The sequence below is a fragment of the Pecten maximus genome, chromosome 17, assembly GCF_902652985.1.
Source record: "Pecten maximus chromosome 17, xPecMax1.1, whole genome shotgun sequence".
Taxonomy (NCBI): domain Eukaryota; kingdom Metazoa; phylum Mollusca; class Bivalvia; order Pectinida; family Pectinidae; genus Pecten; species Pecten maximus.
Window position 1 is genome coordinate 4260625 of NC_047031.1, and position 25254 is coordinate 4285878.

At 33.1% G+C, this 25254-nt stretch overlaps 1 long non-coding RNA gene across 1 annotated transcript; it reads right to left on the reverse strand.

Moving 5' to 3' along the window:
• Positions 1-1241: 1241 nt before the first annotated feature.
• Positions 1242-24061, reverse strand: LOC117314944. The gene is made up of 3 exons (XR_004529646.1): positions 24002-24061; positions 19214-19275; positions 1242-1306 (listed from the first exon to the last, which is right to left on the reverse strand). It is a non-coding gene; the product is annotated as an uncharacterized LOC117314944 (long non-coding RNA).
• Positions 24062-25254: the final 1193 nt, after the last annotated feature.

A 25254-nucleotide genomic window follows, 5' to 3' on the forward strand; every position in this document is an offset into this window, starting at 1 on the left:
TTGTTTTTTTGTTTTTGTTATTTTTTTTTTTATGTTTAAATGTTTAAACCTTTGTTTTATCAATATCAAAAAGAGGTCTAGAGAAGAAGATGACTAATGTAGGCCCATAAGGCCTCTTGTTTGGTTGGTGCCCAATGCCTTAAGTACTCTTCAAGACTCGGATGTCAAAGGTCAATGTCACTATTTCTGTCAAATGAAAACCAGTTGGTTGGAATACTACAGGTACATGTGTTTGAAAGACAAATGTTAAAGATAATGTAACTATAGATAGAACAATACTGCACATATCAATCAAAGACCATGCTTTCCCTAGATGAAAAAATATTAGAACCCAATGTAACTGGTCTTTTATATATATATATTCGTTAGGTGGATGGATACGGCAATGTTTTAAATACTTTAATATATAAATACTTATTACCGGTTAACTTGTAATTATTTATAATCGTACTATTTTCATTATATCATTTGAAAGAACTCCGAAGATTGAGTAAGAAATATCCTACAAATTGAAGCTCTCCCAATATGAAATGAATTAATATGCAGAGTTGATAATGAACACCCATGCATCTCTGTTTGGTAGAGGGTCAATGTGTTCAGGGACTTTATGACCTGTCTCCTATATAATCCGTACGTGTCAGCTCATCAGTAAATCTGCATCAATTATATTGTTGTAATTGATTTAATGAATTTCTTTAACGCTTAAATTAATTTGGAGTTATCATCTACCCTTGCTTATGATAGTGGATACCACTGCAGAATAACACATGTGAATATCAATTTGGTTGTAATAATTTGGAATGAACTTAAATAGGCGTTTCTTGATGACTAATCATTCTAACATATTCAAAGTCAATACAATTGTGTTGATATTGAAATTGTGCCAGCTTGCCAGCTTTAAAACGCTTGGGTCTATTATATAGCAACTAAGGAAGTGCCGATTTGTATTCTGTTCGATTCGAACAATCTTCAAAACAAGCTTAACCCTGATCTACCGAAAACCTCTGCTCGTCCAACTGCTCAACGTACATTTTGTAATACATACACAATTTTATAGGCATTTAAACCTCTCCCACACCTGATTACCTCTCACGCAAACTTGTTTTGGTTTGTATGTGGTTGTTGTATTATTAACTGCAGCCAATAAAGCAACACCAATGAACGACTATTATTCATGTTCATCAAAACTCGCATTTGTAATTTTGAGACCACAACGTACACTAAATAGCAGGTTCATATCATACCTGGAAGTTCAGGAGTTCAATAAGACGGTTCTTTCTTTCTTAATATATTCCAAACCTGGTACCTATAAGGATATACAAAGATTTTTAATTAAAATCATACGATCGATATTTTATGAAAATATAGCAAATACGATAGCTTGCATGTGTTATGATAGCCTTATCGTCCTAGCTTTTTATAGAACATAGTGCCTTTTTTTGTGCCGAAAATGAATAAAATATTTCACCTTAAAAAAATGCTTCAATAGTTTTTATTTTTTTTTTTGTGTGTGCTGACATGCTGACAATAACATGTTAAATACCATTCGCAAAGTCAAAAGTTACATATCTAAACACATTAAGAACAAAAGATAAGCATGGTATGGCCTTTATTAAGAACATTGTTCTTTTTACATTTCTGAAGGCCAATAATACAACTTCCTTTTGAAGTCCATTCGTTATTATGTGCTAACAACATTTTCAAACAGTTAAAACTAATTGACAAAAATAATTATTAGGTTTTCTGTTAAAATTAATTATAATTATTTGATAACATTACTGTGTATTATCAAAAAAAAATAGCATTAAATATGAAATAAATATGATGTGCATTAAAATAATGTAAAGTGAACGGAAATAAAATGTTGATACCTGGTTTTATTAGCACTCATGGCCTAAACCAATAGCCAATCCTAGATAAACAGAAATATTAAATGCTCTTACAACTGCTGAATCAATTTTCTGACAAGAACGCTACATATATGTATATTGGTGGACACACTAACCCAATGTGACTTCCTCGTCCTAGAATCTAATTACCATATCGGTGTTGGTCTACATCGCAGTTTTCATTGTCCAAGTCGACCATACTTAATATCTGGAAGATGACTGTTGGTAGCGAAATCTACATTACTTGAAGTTTGTCTCCAACCTTTTGACTTTGGATGCAAATGGTAACTGGCTAAGAAATGTATGTACTATCCTAAAACAGTATACAACACTGGCTACTTGGGCACATACCCCCATATATCTTTGCACAATAGGACACTAGCAATACAAATGATTTATGGGAATGGTGATATTTTAGCTGTATTGCTTGATCTAAACATTGTACTTGCCACTGCTCTTATGCCTCATATGGATCTGACACTGTACAATGGCAAGTGAGTGTCCGGAATATAATGTATGGGATTTACCACCTGAAATTGTCACTGACACCCGCTGTTTGGGCCAAAATGAACATATTGTGATGGAAAAAAACCATTTACTATTTACATCGATTTAACATAAGCTATCATTTTGTTAAACATTCTTAGTATGGTATGTATTCCTTTATTTATTGATTCATTGAGTTTTACCATCTGTACACCACTTAAGATATTTTCAAATTAATTACAATTAGGCTTTCGGCGAATAAATTATCGACCGAGGGGATCATTGTCACATAACGATATTTTTTGTGGTATATTTACTAAATCTATGTATCTGATACATATTCTTTGTCTATATGTGATCGTTTGTAATTTGCTTGTCTTGACATCGGGGCAGATTGCCTCGGAAATTCAACAATTCAATTATTTGTATGTACTGTCCATATAACTACATGACCAATTATAGATACATATATTGTTTAGGCATGTATGTACTTATTTCAACCCAGCAATCATTTCGATCTAATCTTTGACTGTGCGCATTTAACAGGTTTGTGCGGGCTCTTAATACCAGAGCTAGCATAGTTGACGTGTTCACATTTCTGATTTCGCTGTTTATTTTTAACAAAAACAATTTCGTGGAATAAATCTAAAAATAGCAACAGGCACACTCTTAAAGGTATATGCTATATAACACACATTCTAGGTTCCTGGCTAAGACACACTGTGTACACGTTCACTCTCTATCGACCCAAGCCACCAAACAGTGCAGACGTATATGTAAGTAACCCAACAGCTCTGTCCTTTCCATTCAGTTTAATATTCATTGACATATAATTGTTTAAGTAATTCAAGTATTACCTTCATATCCCTTCAGGTTCAAATGTGATAGCCATTATTCAAATTATCTATGAAAGTGTTATTTAAAAGGCAATTTTCGTAAAAAGCATGTCAACCACTTGTTCTAATACGTTTTTTCTATTGCCATTGTGTCAACTAGTATCTGTGTTTCTCTTTATCAATATATGTTGTAGTTACGTACCTGGAAAGTGATATTAAATAACAGTAAATAACACTCACACAACTAATATTAGTGGCTACTACATTAAAATGTATCTTATTTCTGCTCGTCAACTACTCAGTGTGTCGTTAAAATTATGAAATGTAATAATTTATATCAGATTCAATTTTAACATGTTAAACATACAACCGCGATCCCATCAAAACTAATAATGAGTTTTGGTTTGGTTTGGTTTATTTTGTTTAACGTCCTATTAACATCTAAGGTCATTTAAGGACGGCCTCCCGTGCGTGCGACATGTATGCGTGTGGTGAGTGCGTATGTGTGTTTTGGGAGGCTGCGGTATGTTCGTGTTAAGTCTCCTTGTGATAGGCCGGAACTTTTGCCGATTTCAAGTGCTATCTCACTGAAGCATACTGCCGAAGACACCCAGCAGCACTATGCATACTTACCCAATAACTGTGAATAAAATGAAACAAAGCCTTTGATCCAGAGTGCGTCTTCTGTTGGGGATATATTTTGACAGTCCTATTATATAATAACCGGGTGTATTCCAGCGTGTCTCAATTGACCAATGGAGATATACGTATTGTTATGTTGAAAAAAAAATTAAATGCCATCTAAAGGTTTTTTTTAAAGGTGCAGATCAATAATAGCTTTTAATAACAAGCGTGGAATACCTCTTTTAATGATCGCATTGTGTTTAAATATTTCAAGTGGATGCTTTAAGTTTATGAACATTGGTTTTATTTGAATGTTTAAACACGCTATACTTCTTTTTTTACATTTTGATTTAATTCCGTGCTAAAGATGCAATATAATATCATTTAGTGTAAATCAATGTTTATATTTTACTATAGGAAGCCCTATAGTGGCACTTGAGTGATGTCGTTCTAATGGTATTGTACGGCAGTCATACAGCAAACTCGGTTATCATTCTCTGCCACTGCGGTGCCACTACGATACCAAACATTAGTATTAAGTATTGTCTTTTTATATTGATATTGAATTGCATACAAACGTGGCGATATTAAGTTAAGAAATTAAATCATATATTTATTTTTGTCGAATATATGATACGATTCCTTCTGCAATATTACAAATTGGACAAGATACATTAAGGGTAAGGTTCTCCTTATTTTTGATATTCTTAAGTTTCATACCATAGATAATTTAATAATTGTCATTGATGGAAAATATTTTGCGACTAGAACAAGAAGTGTGAATCGATCTTGTTGGTAACCTTGTTAAATGAATAATGACATTTGTTTCCAATAGACAAGCATGCGTGCCACATAGGTCGTTGCTACACTGCCGGGATAGTTTTATTTTCAAATTCCGAAGTGTGCATCTAAAATGTTATATCAATAATATGCATATTATCCACAGTATGCGAACAAAACATCCGCCAAGATGCATCCCTTATATCAGATCAAATAGTATATTGCCATGTTAATTATGCAGTGCCTTAGTCTTGTTTTATCAGCATAAAGCCTTATGCAGATCTGTTTATAAAACTATTTTTGTGCAACATTAAATAATTGTTACTGACTTATAAACGTAGACATATATTCCCTCTAGTTTGGTTTTGTAAATATTAGGTAGATTTGATAAAAATTGGAAAAGATATATATTTTGAGTATATGGTATATATCTTCATATCATACGGAACATTTCGTATTGAGGCAAACGGCACAGATTGCGCATCGTAAGTTACTAAATTGAATAATCATAATCAGTACACCTACTTAGTTATTTCATTCGTATAGGATAAGTTATCAAATATATTATATCGTCATATATGTTGAAATTCATTCATAGTTAGCTGAACATGTCATCATGTATATATCTCAGTTTTAGACTAAATATCAATAAATACATTATTTTATATGCTAACGGCTTCTGGATATTTTAAACTTTTGACTGAAATGTTTTGAAAATCAGGAAATTATCATTTCAAAGTTTGTTTTGTTATTTTTGAAATTTTGAATGTATCATTTTTTTATGTGCGGCAAAGTGTGATAACAAATTATGTATGATTGTATTTACCTGATTTCAGGCTTACTCACGCATAATAGTAGGACGACAAAACCTATGAATGTGAATGTTCTATGTGTTTTTATGTTTGGAGAATGAAATGAGTTGTTTTGACGGTAACTAACAAACACTGAAAACTAATAATTGATTGACAAGTTGATAGGCAAGACTTTTTTGTGCAGTGTTTAAAAGTGTTACGCTTTGTAGTGTTTGTACTTAGTATACAGTAGTCATCCCATCGGTAACGTCTTTTGCGGTTTTCCTACAAATTACTAAGAAATTCTATGAAATAAATATCTTGCGTGTTAAAGAGTTATATTATTGTAACTGGTATGGCTTCTTTACAACTCAATTTATGTTGCACACGTGCTCGACCCGGACATCTGATATATTGTGTACAAATATGAATGACGCCTTTTGTGAAGTTTTGGGAATATCACTTAAAGGTACGGAGATTAACAGATGTCTGAATTAGAATGCAATATGTGGCCAGTTCTATTTATGTGTTACAGTAGATATAAAACAAACGCTTTGTATGAAACCAAGCAATGGTAAATCAACATGGATGTCACCAGAGTTTTTTTTTATAACTGTTAAATAACTTCTGTCATATAAAAACGATATAAATACTTGTCAATTCTTGTTTTCACCTCCTTAGGGCTTTAAGTCATTATAATACAATAATTGTATTGTTGAAATTAAAAAGAAAAAACGTTTTAACGAAAGTACGTTGATCTTTTTTCCTTTCATTACCATCTTTGTGAAATGATTACCATTGCCCCTGCTACTTTATGTTTATATATAAAAGGCCAGTATTAATTTTGAGATTACTCCTGAAAACAGGTCAAAATCACGATTAATTATGATTACTCATTTGGAATTATCTATATATATATATATTTGAATTATGTTGAAGAAAATTGTATGAGGAAAACTAAAATCAATAATAAGTCATTTTTATAACTGACAAAACAACCATTATTTGTAGTTACGATTTATTCCTTATGATCCCTGAACTCTATGCATCAAGTTTATATTTCAAATAAAAATTGATCTCAATGGAAAAAATATACATATACCTTAAATCAAGTTATTAGGCAAAATGAAACGTAATCAACTACATTCTGTGAATATCTAGCAACTAGTCTTTAACATAACATATCACTGACTTTGATTAGAGAGTTGATGTTTACAGGGAAACAAATATGGCGGGAACAATGCCAGTCGAGTGGAATGACCTGCACATTTTTGATGTTATTTAGTGAAAATTGCGGTCGGTCTGTTTTGATCCAGATCTCATAGGTAAGTTACTTGAAATACAATATAAAGATGTCATATCTTTTCAGAACGATTTATTGTTCCAGACAGGATATACATCAAGCTCAGTAATGATAAACAAATATGAATTGTCTTCTTTTCATGGCAATCACATAGGCCAATAGGCTGCTTCATCGGCAATGCGTTTAAAATGTATTGCGTTTCCGGTGCATAAAAGCGATCTGATACAGACCTATTGTTTATAACGCGTTAGCGCTACATAATAAATAAAACATCCAATTCCTATATTTGTATCGTAGAAATATCGTACGAAGCAAATATAAATTGGTTCTTGGATTGTAAACATTTCTGTAACTATTGTCGTAGTCAAGATCGGGGCTTAAAACAAGATTGAAATCGCCACAAATAATACTGTGAGTACAATTGGATTCCTCAATCGTTTCAGAAATGTTAGTGTACAAGTCTGGACTATCCTGGTTAGGACCATATACATTTATGATTTTAATATGTGAACTTTCACTTTCTAATTCTAGAGCTATAACATTGCTGATGTGCCCTTTTTTTCCCTTGTGAATTTTAAACTCAAAGTTATTATTAAAAAGTATGGCTACCCCACGAGAATTTCGGCGAAAAGATGAAAAATATGCATCATGCCCCCATTCATTTCTGATGAGCTCTTCTTTATCTTCTGTGAAATGTGTATCTTGTAAGCAATAAATGTTATGGTTATTTTTTCTAAAATACGAGAAAACATCTTTACGTTTTACTTTGCTTGATAGCCCTTGTACATTACATGATCATTACACCCTCCAAGGTCAAGGACCGAACTTAGTAATCTAGGGCCCTAACATAGCTATCCTAAAGTCTTGATTAAGTAACTCAAGATAAACTTATTTCTTGGCACTTACATAGTACTTAGGGTCCTAACTGAGATATTTTGAGGCCCCAATAGAGTAATTAACCTGGCGCCCTAGCATAGCAATCTCAGAGCCGTTACCTAGCAGACCAGTTCTCTGACATAGCTATATACGTGTCCTAGTTTATATACATATAGCCTTAACATACCTACCTTAGAACCCTAACGTAGTAACCTAGTAACCTAACACAAGTTTGGAATTCTAGGTTAGTGAACTTGGACACTAGTTAAGCTATCCAAGGGTCTTAGACCCTATCATAGCTATTTTACTGACTTGGATTGACAAATGTTATTGTTTTCGGTCATCTCTACAAACATCCAGACTTAGTGCTGACGTAGTTGAAACCATTTCGACCGTTTTGGTGAGAGGCAATATGTTAAAAATATGTATTTGGTTTTTAATAAAACGACCCCAATTATTGTATGTTTTAATGTTTCAATGACGAATCTGGAGGGAAGACCAGCTTCTGTACTGTAACAATCAAAATGTTTTATGATAAAAGCTATCATGCACTGCCTGTCTACACAAAGCGATAAATTAAACGATAACATAAGTAATTGAGATCATGCGAAGATAAAGCCATTAATAAAAGACATCCCATGTACATACGTATCGCCGCTTTTAAAGCGGATTAAATAGCATATACATGTGCACCGTTCTGTTCCAAAACCACAATCACGACACCGACTACCGCATTGTTCTGCAAGATATTACTGTTTTAGTAAATAGAAAAGTGTTAATTAATAACCCCCACCCACCCCCCACCCCCAAAAAATAAAAACAACAAACAAAAAAAACAAAAACAAAAACAAAAACGTTTTGTTAAATCATTGTTCTGTTCGTGTGTATATAGAGTGCATGGTTCTTAGCTTATTGAAGTGTGTATACAGCCTTATGGCAAAATGGCATATTATATAGCTGTTTCATGGGAACAGCCCAGTGAACTGTTACTCGTCAGATATATATTATATTTTGTGTCTAGATGCAAATAAGAACAATGTGTATATTATACCATGTTCTAATCAAGACATTACATAATTAATTGGATAAGTAGTAGTTCTGTTTCTTTATATGTTACTTGATTCTAAAATGTCAGGAAACTTGTTTTAAATAGACATGTGAGACATTTAATTTTGCATTTGACAGGATGTTTCAGATAGATGCCTCGAATATCATATATTACTATAATCGATTACATATTAATACAATGAATACAGAACATACGAATGTTGGCACCAGGAGGAGATATTTGGTGATACGGATTAACAAACGTTGAATATTTGTCTATTTAAACTGTACATATATGATACAGTAAAATATGCCAATTGAGCTCTATCAAGTATAAGACCTTTCAATCTAATATCCGATATGTGAATTATATTACTGATGTTTTCCTAGCAATGAGTTGCCAGATCAAAGTAGGTCAACCATGTGTCCGAATATATTTCCTCGATTATAATCCTATCACATGGTACCATTATTTTCCCAAGAAATGATAATTTCTATGATTTGCAAATATAATGTGCATCAACCAATTGGAAAATAATGGATTACTGTACATGCCGCAAACAATATAGTTTAGTTTTCGTCGTTTTAAATCATGTAACCATTATTGCTAGTTGATATATGCATGCATGTGTGTGACCAGCAACAACTGTTTTCATCCCTCCATCCATCTAGCATCCATAGCATCAACTTTAATATTGTCAAAAATAAAAGTTACGATAGAAAGGTGAACAAGATAAGCGGCTAAGCATCCCTTCGTATCTAACGCATGTGTAACAAATTAAAGGCGCCGGATGCCTGGAAATAGATTTTCCCTGAATGCTCTACCATATTTTTGAAGCGTCCGCGAACGTTACAATCAATTTTCGAAAACCCTTTGTGACTGTTTGAAAAATATTTTACAACTGAATATACCTTTTTTTCAAAAAGCGTGTATTCTCCGGAATGGGTTATGCAGGGACTAGCGAACAAAGTGCAGGTTTACCGGAAATTTCTGCTCGTCCATCTGCTCATTTTATTCCGAAAATTATAAGTTGTTAAAATAAATTTGAGATTCATTTTTAAAGTATAAAACATAATTTGCAAAGTATGTTTTATCTGATAAGCATTTAAATATCTCTGACAATCAATTACCTCACACGTCTCCGTGTCGAGTTTGTTTAGGATTGATTTATTGTTAACTGCAGACAATGAAGCGACACCAAAGAACTGCTATTGTTCAAGTCCATTAACACTCCCATAAGTAATTACAGATTCGTATCATACCTTTATATTCAGGAGTTAACTAAGACGGCACTTGCTGTCTTTGTAGATTTCAAACTTGATACCTATAACAATTATACAAATGCATTCTATCAAAACACATGATCGATTAAACTTTGACACATATTAGAAATTAGTTTCCACTTAAGGATCGGGTTTTAAAACATGTATGTGTTTTTTGTAGCCTCTATTTCTGTATCTACAAATATATATGATTTGGTCCAAACATGTACATACGCATGGATAAAGTACTATTTATGCCCCCCCCCCCCCCCCCCCCAAAAAAAAAAAAACAACAAAAAAACAACAAAAAAACAAAAACATATAAATCATAAAAAGGAGCTTCCCACAAACCACAAATAGTAATTGTTTTTTGGGGGGTAAAGTAATTAAAATCAGTTGACACCATTGCATCGAAATCGTATCAATTGAAATGAAATTAAATGTTAAATGTTTATATTTGGTTTTATTAGTACACAGGGACTGACATGTACAATAGTAGTCTATTTATTTATAATTATTATCTAGTACTACTCAACCGAAACCGAAATGGATTAACAAATGTTATTGTTTTCGGTCATCTCTACAAACATCCAGACTTAGTTCTGACGTAGTTGAAACCATTTCGACCGTTTTGGTGAGAGGCAATATGTTAAAAATATGTATTTGGTTTTTAATAAAACGACCCCAATTATTGTATGTTTTTATGTTTCAATGACGAATCTGGAGGGAAGACCAGCTTCTGTACTGTAACAATCAAAATGTTTTATGATAAAAGCTATCATGCACTGCCTGTCTACACAAAGCGATAAATTAAACGATAACATAAGTAATTGAGATCATGCGAAGATAAAGCCATTAATAAAAGACATCTCATGTACATACGTATCGCCGCTTTCAAAGCGGATTAAATAGCATATACATGTGCACCGTTCTGTTACAAAACCACTATCACGACACCGACTACCGCATTGTTCTGCAAGATATTATTGTTTTTAGTAAATAGACAAGTGTTAATTAATCTGATATCCGATATGTGAATTATATTACTGATGTTTTCCTAGCAATGAGTTGCCAGATCAAAGTAGGTCAACCATGTGTCCGAATATATTTCCTCGATTATAATCTTATCAAATCGTACCATTATTTTCCCAAGAAATGATAATTTCTATGATTTGCAAATGTAATGTGCATCAACCAATTGAAAAATAATAGATTACTGTACATGCCCCAAACAATATAGTTTCGTTTTCTTCGTTTTACATCATGTAAACATTATGCAAAGCTGGTTATGCATTCATGAGTGTGACCAGCAACAACTTTTTTCATCCCTCCATCCATCTAACATCCATAGCATCAACATTAATATTGTCAAAAATAAAAGTTACGATAGAAAGGTGAACAAGATAAGCGGCTAAAGCATTCCTTCGTATCTAACGCACGTGCAGCAAATTCAGGGCGCCGGATTCCCGGAAATAGACTTTCCCTGAATGCTCTACCATATTTTGAAGCGTCCGCGAACAATACAGTCGATTTTCGAAAACCCTTTCTGACTGTTGTTCGAAAAATATTTAACAACTGAATATACTTTTTTTTTCAAAAAGGGTTTATTCTCCGGCCTTGGTTATGAGGAACTAGCGAACAAAGTCCATGTTTACCGGAAATTTTTGCTCGTCCATCTGCTCATTTTATTCCGAAAATTATGAATTGTTAGAATAAATTTCAGGTTCATTTTAAAGTATAAAACATAATGTGCAAAGTATGTGCTATCTGATAAGCATTTAAATCTCTCTGACAATCAATTACCTCACACGTCTTCGTGCCGAGTTTTTATAGGATTAATTTATTGTTAACTGCAGACAATGAAGCAACACCAAAGAACTGCTATTGTTCAGGTTCATTAACAGATTCGTATCATACCTTGATGTTCAGGAGTTAACTAAGACGGCGCTGACTGTCTTTGTAGATTTCAAACCTGATACCTATAGCAATGATACAAATGCATTCTATCAACGCACAAGATCGATTAAACTTTGACACATATCAGTAATTAGTTTCCACTTAAGGATCGGGTTTTAAAACATGTATGTGTTTTTTGTAGCCTTATTCCTGTATCTACAAATATATATGATTTGGTCCAAACATGTACATACGCATGGATAAAGTACTATTTATGCCCCCCCCCCCCCCCCCCCCCCCCCCCAAAAAAAAAAAACAACAAAAAAACAACAAAAAAACAAAAACATATAAATCATAAAAAGGAGCTTCCCACAAACCACAAATAGTAATTGTTTTTTGGGGGGTAAAGTAATTAAAATCAGTTGACACCATTGCATCGAAATCGTATCAATTGAAATGAAATTAAATGTTAAATGTTTATATTTGGTTTTATTAGTACACAGGGACTGACATGTACAATAGTAGTCTATTTATTTATAGCCATATATATAAAATGATTAAACAACTTCTTCGTTAATTTTCTGGCAAAAACGCTGCGCGATTTATCTTGGTTTACACTTTAAAGTTCTTGTTGTCCTTGTCGATTATACCTAATACCTGGAAGATTACGTTTGATAGTGACATATCCATTACTTGGATCTGGTCTTATTTTTTTTTACTTTTAAGTAAAATGGTTAACAGTTTCAAAATGCATCAAGCATCCTTAATAGCATAGGCTAGGTAGATGCATATACTCATTAGCATTAATATTCATCTATGGGGATTGCGGTGTTGGAGTTGCCATGCTGGATCATGCTATTGTAATTCACACTGCTATTGTGTCTGAAGTGGATCTGACATCGTACAATGTCCCGTGTGAGCCACAGGCTATTGTCCGAAGGTATTCCACATCTTACTTCGGAAAGTTATAATTATCCGCAGTTGCATCTAGTTTGGTAAATTGTTACTTGGTCTTTCACACGCTGAGCCCATGTGGTGTAGACACGAATGCGCGCTTTCTTTTTTGTCAGCCAGTGTCCTAACCATTGCGTTTCGCTCTGATGTTCTATCATATATGAGTTCTCGGATTCCAATGGGGCGACAGACTGTCACTTTTCTTACCAGTCTGCAGATGACATTATCAAAATAATTGGAGGCAAGTTGTGTTTATCCAGCTGTATTGAAATCAGCTTTTTTCACTCCTCGGGGGTTATTACATAATTATTGTATTTCCTTGGGGTGAACACGAGACTATACGGACCTGGTCAAGAGTTTGTTTACCGAAGCCACAATCTCGTGTACACCGAACACAACAGGAAATAACTGTTTTGTAATATGGCCAACTAAAATGAATGAAAGAAATCCAAAACTCGATCCAGTCCAAATCATGTTGACTAAAGTTTTCAAACTCGGCAGGCAGACTGACCTTTTGAACTTAAATACGGCCGAAATAGTCTTGTTGCACCTGAAGTATTTTTTCGGGTGTCTTGGTTCCTATAAATATTCTTGTAATTCCTCTTCGTTTATTATGCGAAAGGTTGCTAGGGTATCTCGTCTGCAATACTGATGCCAAGCAATCATTTGTTTCCAGTATTCTGATTGGCTTTTGTATAAAGTCACACTTGCCTTGACTGGGGCAAAAGTTTCAAACCAAAGGATGCCAATGCCTGGGAAATTTTCCATTTGAGCTATTTTAACACAAACAGGTCTATTCAGTGTTTGGTACTTGTGAGAAAAAACAGGAAATTGGCCAATAAAAATTAAAGAAACAGCCATATAACAATATTGTATTATGTATAGGAGAAATTATAAATGGACATTACGTTATAAATCGATAATAAGATTTAAAAAGTAAATACAAAATAGAAGTACATATTTAGTTCTAGTGTCCATAGTGTTTCTAATTGAATAAAGCAGAGCAGTACTAATTGAGCTCATCTGAATACTAGTTAAAGATCAAAAGTAGAAATAAAGATGTTTAAAAGTTCCGTTGATTCTGGTAAGTTACTACATGTAGTAAATGTCAATGTAATAATTCACTGCAAAAAATTACTATGAATAATTGCATTGGTTACCATTACATTCATAACCTCAGATAAAAAAAGTGAATAAAAAGTACATATAGACATATCAAATTTCATATAGGTATTGGATGTGCCTGTGTACCAAGCAAAATATTCCAAAATGTAAATTTGCATGATGGCACTCAGACTCATTTCAAGTCTCAGGCAATGATGCATATAAATATGGAACATTTAAATATTTGTGTTCAGAGATACAAAATACATTGGGTGACACCGGCAGCCAGGGTGTCATCCTTGGTCCTGTATACTCTCTATCGTATTAAACATATTTTTCCCCTGTGTAAACATCAAGTAGGTCATGTTTTATATGAAGAAAATTACAATGCTGTTAATAGTCTGTATTAATTAATTAATTCCTGAGATACTTATTAACCTCACAATTATCAACTACGGAGTATTGGTAGATACGACAGACTTAAGATGAAGTGGGACACGTTTGGAACACTAACTACAATAGAACAGACGAAAAATAGTATATTAGTTCATTAACTAAATAACCTATCCGTGACTCCTAACTTAATACCTTCACATCTTAACACACCTATATCGGGGTCCTAAGGTAGCAGTGTACAGTAAAACTGCCCAATTCTGAAATATATGGCTCATTCTTCAAATATGTAAACATTGCCGGTAAACCCTATATATTGCCTCAAATAAAGTGTATAAATTTGTAATCTATGCAACATTTGTAATTTTAATATAGCTATGAAGGATAAATAAAATTACTTTCTCTACTTTTTATTTAAAGTGCTGGGAAATTTAAAATCCGGAACCAATTTATGTATTTAGTTTTAACAAATGTAAATCGTATATATACTACTTCATAATGAACACACCAATTATAGTGTACATTTTCTCATTTTTAATGCATAATACAGAAGTTATTTGCTTAACAAAAAAATCGCCCATGGCCAGGCTGTCCTACTATATACGCTACCTAGCTTAATATCTTCGTACTGTAGCTTAGCTATATCAGGGTCCTAACTTAATTGCTTCAAACATGAAAAAAGTTATGTCAGGTCCTAACTTCATTACTTCAAACATAAACATAGCTATATAAGGGTCCTATCTTGATTACATAGCGCTCTAACAGACCTATACCAGAGTCCTAAATTTATTATTTAGCACTTCAATATATCTTTACCAACGTCTTATTAACTTACCCTATTATCGTTCTATCATGGTCCTTACTTAGTAGCCTCTTTATAAAAGTTACATATGTTTCTCTGCTTCTTAACTTAGGTATTTAACCGAGAGGATTCTAACATAGTTATCTCAGGTTAAAATATTAGTAACCTATAATGCAAACATAGTTATCTCAGGTTTAAATATCATATTTGCTTGTTGGTGGGAATCAAGAGGTCTTTACAACTAGGAAATAGCTCGAGTTGTATGTAGTTAACTTTGTTCTAGACTCGTTGATATATCTTATGCTTCCGTCTTGATCAGTGTACTTTTCATATTTAACGATATTAACTGAATGAACCCAAGATCATTTGTATGACTAGTGTCGTCAAATACACATATGTTGTTTATCCTCCCGAAACACTTGGTCTATATATTCGATTATCTAGTACTACTCAACCGAAATCAAAGTAATAACGTACCTACAGTGTTTTGATCGGTTTTGGAACAATGCTCAAAGAAGTAAACCATTTTCATCGGTTAGTAAATAAGCGATTTAATACAATTTTCAAACTATAAGTGATACTTTATTAATACGAAGAAGTATTCTAGATTCCCAGGTAATATATTAGAGCTTTCATCAAACGGACATTGTCATTCGGGGTAAAGGTAATCTTACTTCCTTACTATGTAAAATCTTACTGCACAACTCATTTAAAATACGATCCGAGTGATCAAAAATCGTTCCTACACTCAATTCAATGTTACCTAATGAATAGGTATACTCTTGTTTAGGTATTTAAGCATTTGATTACATTTTATTTGACTTTTTTTTTATTTAATAGATTTGCATGTCTGTGTGCATTATTCAGGTATGTATGGGCCGTTGATACCTACCTGAGGTAGAATTGTCGACTTGTTTACGTTACGAAAGGTGCACCCATAATATATTTCACCATATCAATTACATATCTGTTAATCACAGTATGCTAACAATACAGCCGACATGATGCGTCCCTTACGCAGTATTAACAGTATATTGACATGTTAATGTCCTGTCTTTTCCATGTTTTATCAGCTTTAATATGCCTACAAATCAGTTTATACTATCCTTGTGTTTCATTATCTCAAATCATTATTACTGATTTACAAACATTGACCTATACCGCTTCTATTTTGTTATTTGTGTGCTTTAATGACAGCCAGATCTAAAAAATGGAAAAAAGAGAGGATTCTAAGAGACATTTTGAAACATACATTATTATATGGAAGAAATCGCTATTTACCTATTGGCGTTGTCATATCATACAGATCATTCATTATTAAGGCATGGGCACATAATGTACATTGTATGTTACCCAAGTTATTCCGTGGAAATTTAATCTGAAAACCTAAATAGCCAATTCAGAGGTATATACGTATATAGAAGGTAAATTCATTTAAAGATAGCTACATGTGTCTCCTTTCATATGTTTTAGCAATAGAATACATATCAAGTACAGTTGAATGATGTGTTTCATTTTACCTTATTGAAGGATACGTATGCAAAAGACATTATGGAATCGCACAATGTACAGAAACAACTCCCAGCTTAAATCATGCTTACATCGTTCGCACAAATATGCAATGTGCGATGATATCGCATAACTCTGCAATATCGTCAGATAAGACGACCAATATTGCGAAATGATAAAATTACGCAATGATGGCAGCCATTGTTTTTTAACATAGTTTAAATCGGACGCTATCGTATGTATCTATAACCGCAAATGGCAGTTACGAACTATATAGGTGTATTTGATATGAGAACATTTTGTTATTGGTTAGCGTACTTTCTTGACTTTAGATTGAAAAGGTATGAATACCTTATTGCATAGAGAGTATTGGTATCTATATTGCTATCTATATTAGGAAATTAGCATAGGTATGACTAATACCGAATTGATTAATAGTTAGATGTTATCAAGAAGCATCTCCCCAAAACCATAAAATAAGGTTGTTTTCCAATATTGCGTTATTATATCATATAATAGGTTTGGTTTTCGATTTAATGCGGCTGTTTATTATTAACATAGACCAGACATACCCTTAAGGGTAAATGGGATATCAAAGGCATTCCAGTGCCGGCCGTAGACATGCTACGTACACGTACACTATGATGACTGATGTCGTATTAGGATGAAATATATGTGTGCGCATAAAAGACAATACGTTATTTTTTTTTTTTTTATTTTGTTGATCAAATAGTCACTAATTAACAACAAAGCACCAATCATAATTAAACATTTTGCTTTAATACTAGTATGGCAATTATCGGGGTATAACAATAATTTAGAGTGACCAGTGGTAACAAAGAATCACCCACAATAACTGTCCAGCTAAAACTCAAACTGATGTGCATCTATTTATCATTGAACCAGGCTCAAGAAACAGGTGATCTGAATTGTTATGTAAGTGCTTCTTCTGTTTGGTGTCGTTCACGAATACAGTTGTACTTCACGTGTTTTACAGTTATAGTGTATACAGTATAGTAGGTGATACATGTGTGTCACGATGAACACCTGAAGTTAGATTAAATGCAGGTGTGACGAAGCACCTTCTTTTTATAGCTGCGGTGGCTTGGTTGTATCCACGCATAACAAAAAATAAAAATGTCTGCTCGTCCTTAGATAAGACAATACCATACCTGGGGAATGTCTCTTTTTTAATTTCAATTGGGTGCTTTTTAACTTTCACTGTCAGCTTTAACAGTGCCATTCTAGTACGAAAGAGGTCAACCATGTGTCCGGATATATTTTTCCGATTGAAATCCTGTCAACAGTTACCGACCTTCTGTTCATCAATACATACGTTTAACTATGTTATCACAGAAATGATAATTTCTACGATTTTCTAACTAAGCCTACATGAGCCAATTGCTAATGGTAGATTAATTAACATGTCTCTATTAAAATAGTTGTGAAAAAACCCAAAGAACAACAAAAACTTAATGACGTGAAAGCAGGAATCCCACAGGGCTCGGCCCTGGGTCGCTTAAATCTACTACCAATCGATATTACAAACAATTTTTAAAACAATTCAACAACTCAATTAAGTCTCAATATGATAACTTAATACAGAGTACTAATGTATTCAAATATCTTAGACTTCACTATTACTGATAACATTTACCAAACTGAAATATATGTAATATTCCTAACAACTTAAACTTAAACATTCGTTTAGATATTATAAATAACACTCAACTACTGCTGGAGTGAAACCATGAAGCTATCATATATCGTAATTCAATTAACAACATCAACACAAATTTTGATGGAATGGACAAGATAGATATTGTGATCTAACAACAATAGTGTTTTCATTATAATAATGATTTATAATCGTTCTATTTTATAATATCATTTGAAAGAACTCCGAAGATTGGATAAGAAATATCTTACAAATTGATGCTCTCCTAGAATAAAATGAATTAATATGCAGAGTTGATAATGAACTACTATGTATATCTGTTTGGTAGAGGGTCAATGTGTTCATACGCAGGGACTTTATGACCTGTCTATATAATCCGTACGTGTCAGCTCATCAGTAAATCTGCATCAATGGTATTATTGTAATTGATTTAATGAATTTCTTTAACGCTTAAATTAATTTGGAGTTATCATCTACCCTTGCTTATGATAGTGGATACCACTGCAGAATAACACATGTAAATATCAATTTGATTGTAATAATTTGGAATGGACTTAAATAGGCGTTTCTTGATGACTAATCCTTCTAACATATTCAAAGTCGATACAATTTTGTTGATATTGAAATTGTGCCAGCTTGCCAGCTTTAAAGCGCTTGGGTCAATTATATAGCAACTAAGGAAGCGACGATGTGTAGTCTGTTTGATTCGAACAATCTTCAAAACAAGCTTAACTCTGATCTACCGAAAACCTCTGCTCGTCCAACTGCTCAACGTAATGCATACACAATTTTATAGGCATTTAAACCTCTCTCACACCTGATTACCTCTCACGCCAGGCTGCCAGGTTTGTATGGGGTTGTTGTATTGTTAACTGCAGCCAATAAATCAACATCAATTAACAACTATTATTCATGTTCATCAAAACTCGCATTTGTAATCTTGAGACCACAACGTACACTAAATAGAAGATTCATATCATACCTGGAAGCTCAGGAGTCCAATAAGGCGGTTCTTTCTTTCTTAATATATTCCAAACCTGGTACCTATAAGGATATACAAAGATTTTTAATTAAAATCATACGATCGATATTTTATGAAAATATAGCAAATACGATAGCTTGCATGTGTTGTGATAGCCTTATCGTCCTAGCTTTTTATAGAACATAGTGCCCTTTTTTGTGCCGAAAATGAATAAAATATTTCTTCTTAAAAAAATGCTTCAATAATTTTTATTTTTTTATTTTGTGTGCTGACATGCTGACAATAACATGTTAAATATCATTCGCAAAGTCAAAAGTTACATATCTAAACGCACTAAGAACAAAAGATAAGCATGGTATGGCCTTTGTTAAGAACATTGTTCTTTTTACATTTCTGAAGGCCAAGAATACAACTTCCTTTTGAAGTCCATTCGTTACTATGTGCTAACAACATTTTCAAACAGTTAAAACTAATTGACAAAAATAATTATTAGGTTTTCTGTTAAAATTAATTATAATTATTTGATAACATTACTGTGTATTATCAAAAGAAAAAACATAGCATTAAATATGAAATAAATATGATGTGCATTAAAATAATGTAAAGTGAACTGAAATAAAATTTTGATACCTGGTTTTATTAGCACTCATGGCCTAAACCACTAGCCAATCCTAGAGAAACAGAAATATTAAATGCTCTTACTACTGCTGAATCAATTTTCTGACAAGAACGCTACATATATATGTATATTGGTGGACACACTAACCCAATATGACTTCCTCGTCCTAGAATCTAATTACCATATCGGTGTTGGTCTACATCGCAGTTTTCACTGTCCAAGTCGGCCATACTTAATATCTGGAAGATGACTGTTGGTAGCGAAATCTACATTACTTGAAGTTTATCTCCAACCTTTTGACTTTAGATGCAAATGGTAACTGACTAAGAACTGTATGTACTATCCTAAAACAGTATAGAACACTGGCTACTTGGGCACATACCCCGATATATCTTTGCACAGTAGGACACTAGCAATAAAAATGATTTATGGGAATGGAGATATTTTAGCTGTATTGCTTGATCTAAACATTGTATTTGCCACTGCTCGTATGCCTCATATGGATCTGACACTGTACAATGGCAAGTGAGTGTCCGGAATATACTGTATGGGATTTACCACCTGAAATTGTCACTGACACCCGCTGTTTGGGCCGAAATGAACCTATTGTGATGGGGAAAAAAACAACAAAACCATTTACTATTTACATTGATTTAGCATAAGCTATTATTTTGTTAAACATTCTAAGTATGGTATGTATTCCTATATTTATTGATTCATTGATTTTTACAATCTGTACACCACTTCAGATATTTTCTAATTAATTACAATTAGGCTTTCGGCGAATTAATCATCGACCGAGGTGATCATTTTCACATAACGATATTTTTCGTGGTTTATTTACTAAATCTATGTATCTGTTACATATTATTTGCAGATTGCCTCGGAAATTCAACAATTCAATTACTGGTCTTTACTGTCGTTATTGCTACTTGACCAATTATATACATATATTGTTAAGGCATGTATGTGCTTATTTCAACCCATCAATAATTTCGATTTAATCTTTGACTGTGTGGATGTAACAGGTTTGCACGGGCTGTTGATACCAGTGCTAGCATAGTTGACGTGTTCACATTTCTAATCTTGGCGTTTATATTTTTTAACAAAGACAATTTCGTGAAATCGATCTAAAAATAGCAACAGGCACATCCCTAAGAGTAAATGCGATATAATACACATTTTCAGTTCTTGGCTTCAACACACTGCGTACACTTCCATGTATATTGCGATACATGGGGTCGTGTCAAGATTCATATGTAAACATACAGTTGTAAATTCTATTTAGACCCATTTTCTCGAAAAGCCACAAAGTAACAACAACAAACTTAACATTTTGCTTCATTACTAGTACTGACAAGTTGTTGTCGTGGTATACGAATAATTTACAGTGACCAGCGGGAACAATGGATCATCCAAAATGACTTGCCAGCTAATAATCATATCGATACACATCAGTTAATCATTAAATAAAAAAGAAGAGACAGTTGAAAAAAGGTGGTGGAAATAGGAGAGAATATTCTAAACAATTAAGAAGTGCATTCAATCAGAAATTAAAAATGGATACTGAAACAAAGTGTCAGCAATAACATGACATTATTCAAATTAGTGATTCAGCCAAAGGCAAAGGTGTACCAATAAATTCGTCAGCCAGTTAACAGCTTCTTACCGACGATGGGTGGTTTGTATATGATAACTACAATGAACTATCCAACAATTTGGTGGTGGTTGGGTTCCATGAAGTTTTTTCTCTTCCCTCCAAATATATTGCTGTTTTGCATATACCATCATTTCTCATTTTTGATTTGGTTTTGTTTTGAAGATAACGTAAAACTATTTTGGCAGACGTAACCATTGTCTAGCTAATATTTTGTTTGTCTTAAAATGGTGATTTCATTATCAACTGACCACTTTGTCTACGCCACGCTTGAATGGCTTGGAATACTGCCTAAGACAATATAATGTCTGATCCAATGTAACAGGTTACAGGACTTAGACTGATTGAGCTAATTAATACTTCTAATATATCAACAACTTATGCGATCTTTTGACATTGATAAATAATTCCTTTAAAATGTCAGATAAGTTGTCTTCCTGATTTATACACTATATGTTGTCTGATGTATCATATTATGTTTTGTAAAGTAAACTACATGGAATATTATACAGATTTTTGTAGGATGCCGGAGCCCAAGAAATCGAGTGGTATTGTGTTTCAGATGTCACACAAGGTCAACATTCATATAAATATTGTACATGAAAATAACACTAATATATGATATTTATTATATTGTTGTGATATGTAATGTAACTTCAGTGTATCTCAATTCAGAATAGATCATCTTCCCAAAACAAACTGTAACCTTACCTGTAATTAGTTCCGATTGATCTTCCCTTGTAACACTAATATAGCAAATGAGAGGATTCGTTGGATGATTAACGGTGTTCTTTGACTACCAACATATTTTTCAACAATAGGTAGGTGGGTTTTCGGACACAGAATTTAGTGAACTATATGATATTTAGAATAAGCTGTCTTTTCGACATTGATTTGGATAAATTACAAATTGCTATTGTAGTAAATGTTATTATAAATAATTACGTGTAATAGCATTATATTAATTACATCGTAGAAATAAAAAATTACACATCAATGTATCAAATTTCAAATTAGTATTACATGTGCCTTGGCATCAACAACTGATCTCTACAAGTTAGTGTACCTGTTAGCGCTGAGACTCGTTTTGACTGAACAGACTATAATTAAAAAAAAATTGGTGATCAGAAATCCATATTTGGAAAGTGAATCATCAGTAGGCAGGGTGTCATCATGTGTCCTGTATAGCCTCTATTGTTCACAGCAGGGATGGGGCATATTTCCTATGAGGGAAACTACACTATCATTTATAGTCTTGAGAAAGAAAATTAATTTAAATCATATGTATAACCAGTTATAAATAGTACGTTACAATTGTTCCAAACATGGAGTATTTATACAGTATACATGTATGGGTATAGCTAACTAAGACTTCGACAGACCTTAGCTGAATTCGGACATGTTGGAATATTAACTATTATTTAAACGAAATCTAGTTTATTAGTTAAATGACTTAATAACCTATCCGAGAACCCTAATTTAATAGGTTTGCACCCTAACATAGCTATATCAGGGTGATAATTTAATAAGTTAGTACCGGAACATGACTATAAAGAGTATGCTAACTTAATAAGCTAGGACCACAACATACCCATCGCAATTGTTCTAGCATCTTAACATAGAAACCTAATACTAAAACATTGATATATTAAGGCGTAAACTAACTGTATAGCCCATGGCTCTAATAGGGCTAGCATTGGACCATAACTTCGTTACAAAAGACAGCTGTGTTAGGGAGCTAGCTTGATAACCTATGCCTTCAAATACTTTCTCCGGGTACTAGCTTGGTAGTTCAGGCCTTAACTAGGTAACTTTTGGTCCTAATATATCAATCCTATCATTACTATCTAAGAGCCCCAACTTAGAAACCTAGCGCCCTAACATAGCTATACTAGAGCCATACCTTAGCAACCTCGAATCCTAACATAGGGTCCTAACCTATTAACCTTTATCCCAAACATAGACACTTAGAAATACTTGGTGAGATCTTTCCTGATGTGAGATATGCTCCCTATCGACCCAAACCACCAAACAGTGCAGACGTATTTGTGAGTAATACTCAGTTTTACATCTAATTACACATAATTGGTTTAGTAATTCAAGTATTACCTTCATATCCTTTAAGGTTCCAGTGTGATAACCATTATTCAAGTTATTTATTTAAGTGTTATTTACGAGGCAATTTTCGTAAAAAGCAGGTCAAAGACGTGTTCTAATACGTTTTCCCTATTACCATTGTGTCAACTGGTATCGATTTTTCTCTTTATCAATATATGTTCTTATTACGTAACCTAGATAGAGATATTAAATAACAGTAAATAATCCTCCCACAGCTAATCTTAGTGGCTACTACATTAAACTGTATCTAATTTCTGCTCATCAACGACTCAGATTGTCCATAAAATTATGAATTTTAATAATTTATATCATATTCAATTTTAACGTATTAAACAAACAACCGCGATCCCTTCAAAATAATTATGAGATAACAGCGTACACTATGTATACTTACCCAATAACTGTGAATAAAATGAAATAAAGCCTTTGATCCAGAGTGAGTCTTCTGTTGGGGATATATTTTGACAGTCCGATTATATAATAACCGGAGGTATTCCAGTGTGTCTTTATTGACCAATGGAGATATACGTATTGTTATGCTGATTTCAACTTTAAATGTCATCTAAATAGTTTTTAAATATTTGTAGCGGATGCTTTAACTCTGGTATATGAACATTGGTTTCATTTTAATGGTTAAACATGTTATATTTTTTTGACGTTTTGATATAATTCCGTGCTACAGATGTAATATATTAGCATTGCTTTTCAATCCAGGTTTATATTTGTCCATGGTCGTAACAAGAAAATCTATAGTGACACTGTCGTTTTAATTGTATCATACGACAGCCCTACAGCCACTACGATACTAAAAAATAAATTACTCGGTTCATTAATGCCTTTTTATATTGAAAACGAATTGTATACAAATATGAGGTTATTTATTTAGGTAATTGTACATTTATTTTTGCAGAACATAGTATACGATTCATTCTGCAATAGTACTAAAAGGACAAGATACATTAAGGGTCAAGTTTGACCTTATCTTGAATTTTCTGAAGTTTCATACCATAGATAATTTGATTATTGACCTTGATAGAAAATGGTTTGCAAATCAATTCTGCCATTGTGTTTTTTAGCAACGGACCTAGTAATGGCATAGCTATCTGCCTGTAAAATAGTACGAAGACAAAACCTACGAATGTTTATGGTTTATGTACTTTAAAGTCTTGAGATGTTTTGACGGTAACTAACAAACACTGAAAACTAATAATTGATTGACAAGTTGATAGGCAAGACTTGTTTGTGCAGTGTTTAAAAAATTACGTTTTGTAGTGTTTGTACTTAGTATACAGAAGTCATCCCAGTGGTAACGTCTTTCGCGATTTTCCAACTGATTACTAAGAAATTCTTTTAAATAAATATCTTGCGTGTTAAACATTCACATTCCTTATTTGGCCGTTTATTCTTAACAAAGTTCATTTCGTGGAATAAATCTAAAAATAACATAAAGCACACCATTAAGGATTAATGCGATATAACACACATATCGAGTTCTTGGCTAAGACACACTGTGTACACGTTCATGTATATTGCGATGAATGGGGTCGTATCAAGACACATGTGTACGCTAAAAGTTGTTAATAATTCACGACTCCTTTTATCAAATAGCCACACATTAACAACACCAAAACCTTTATATTTGCATCA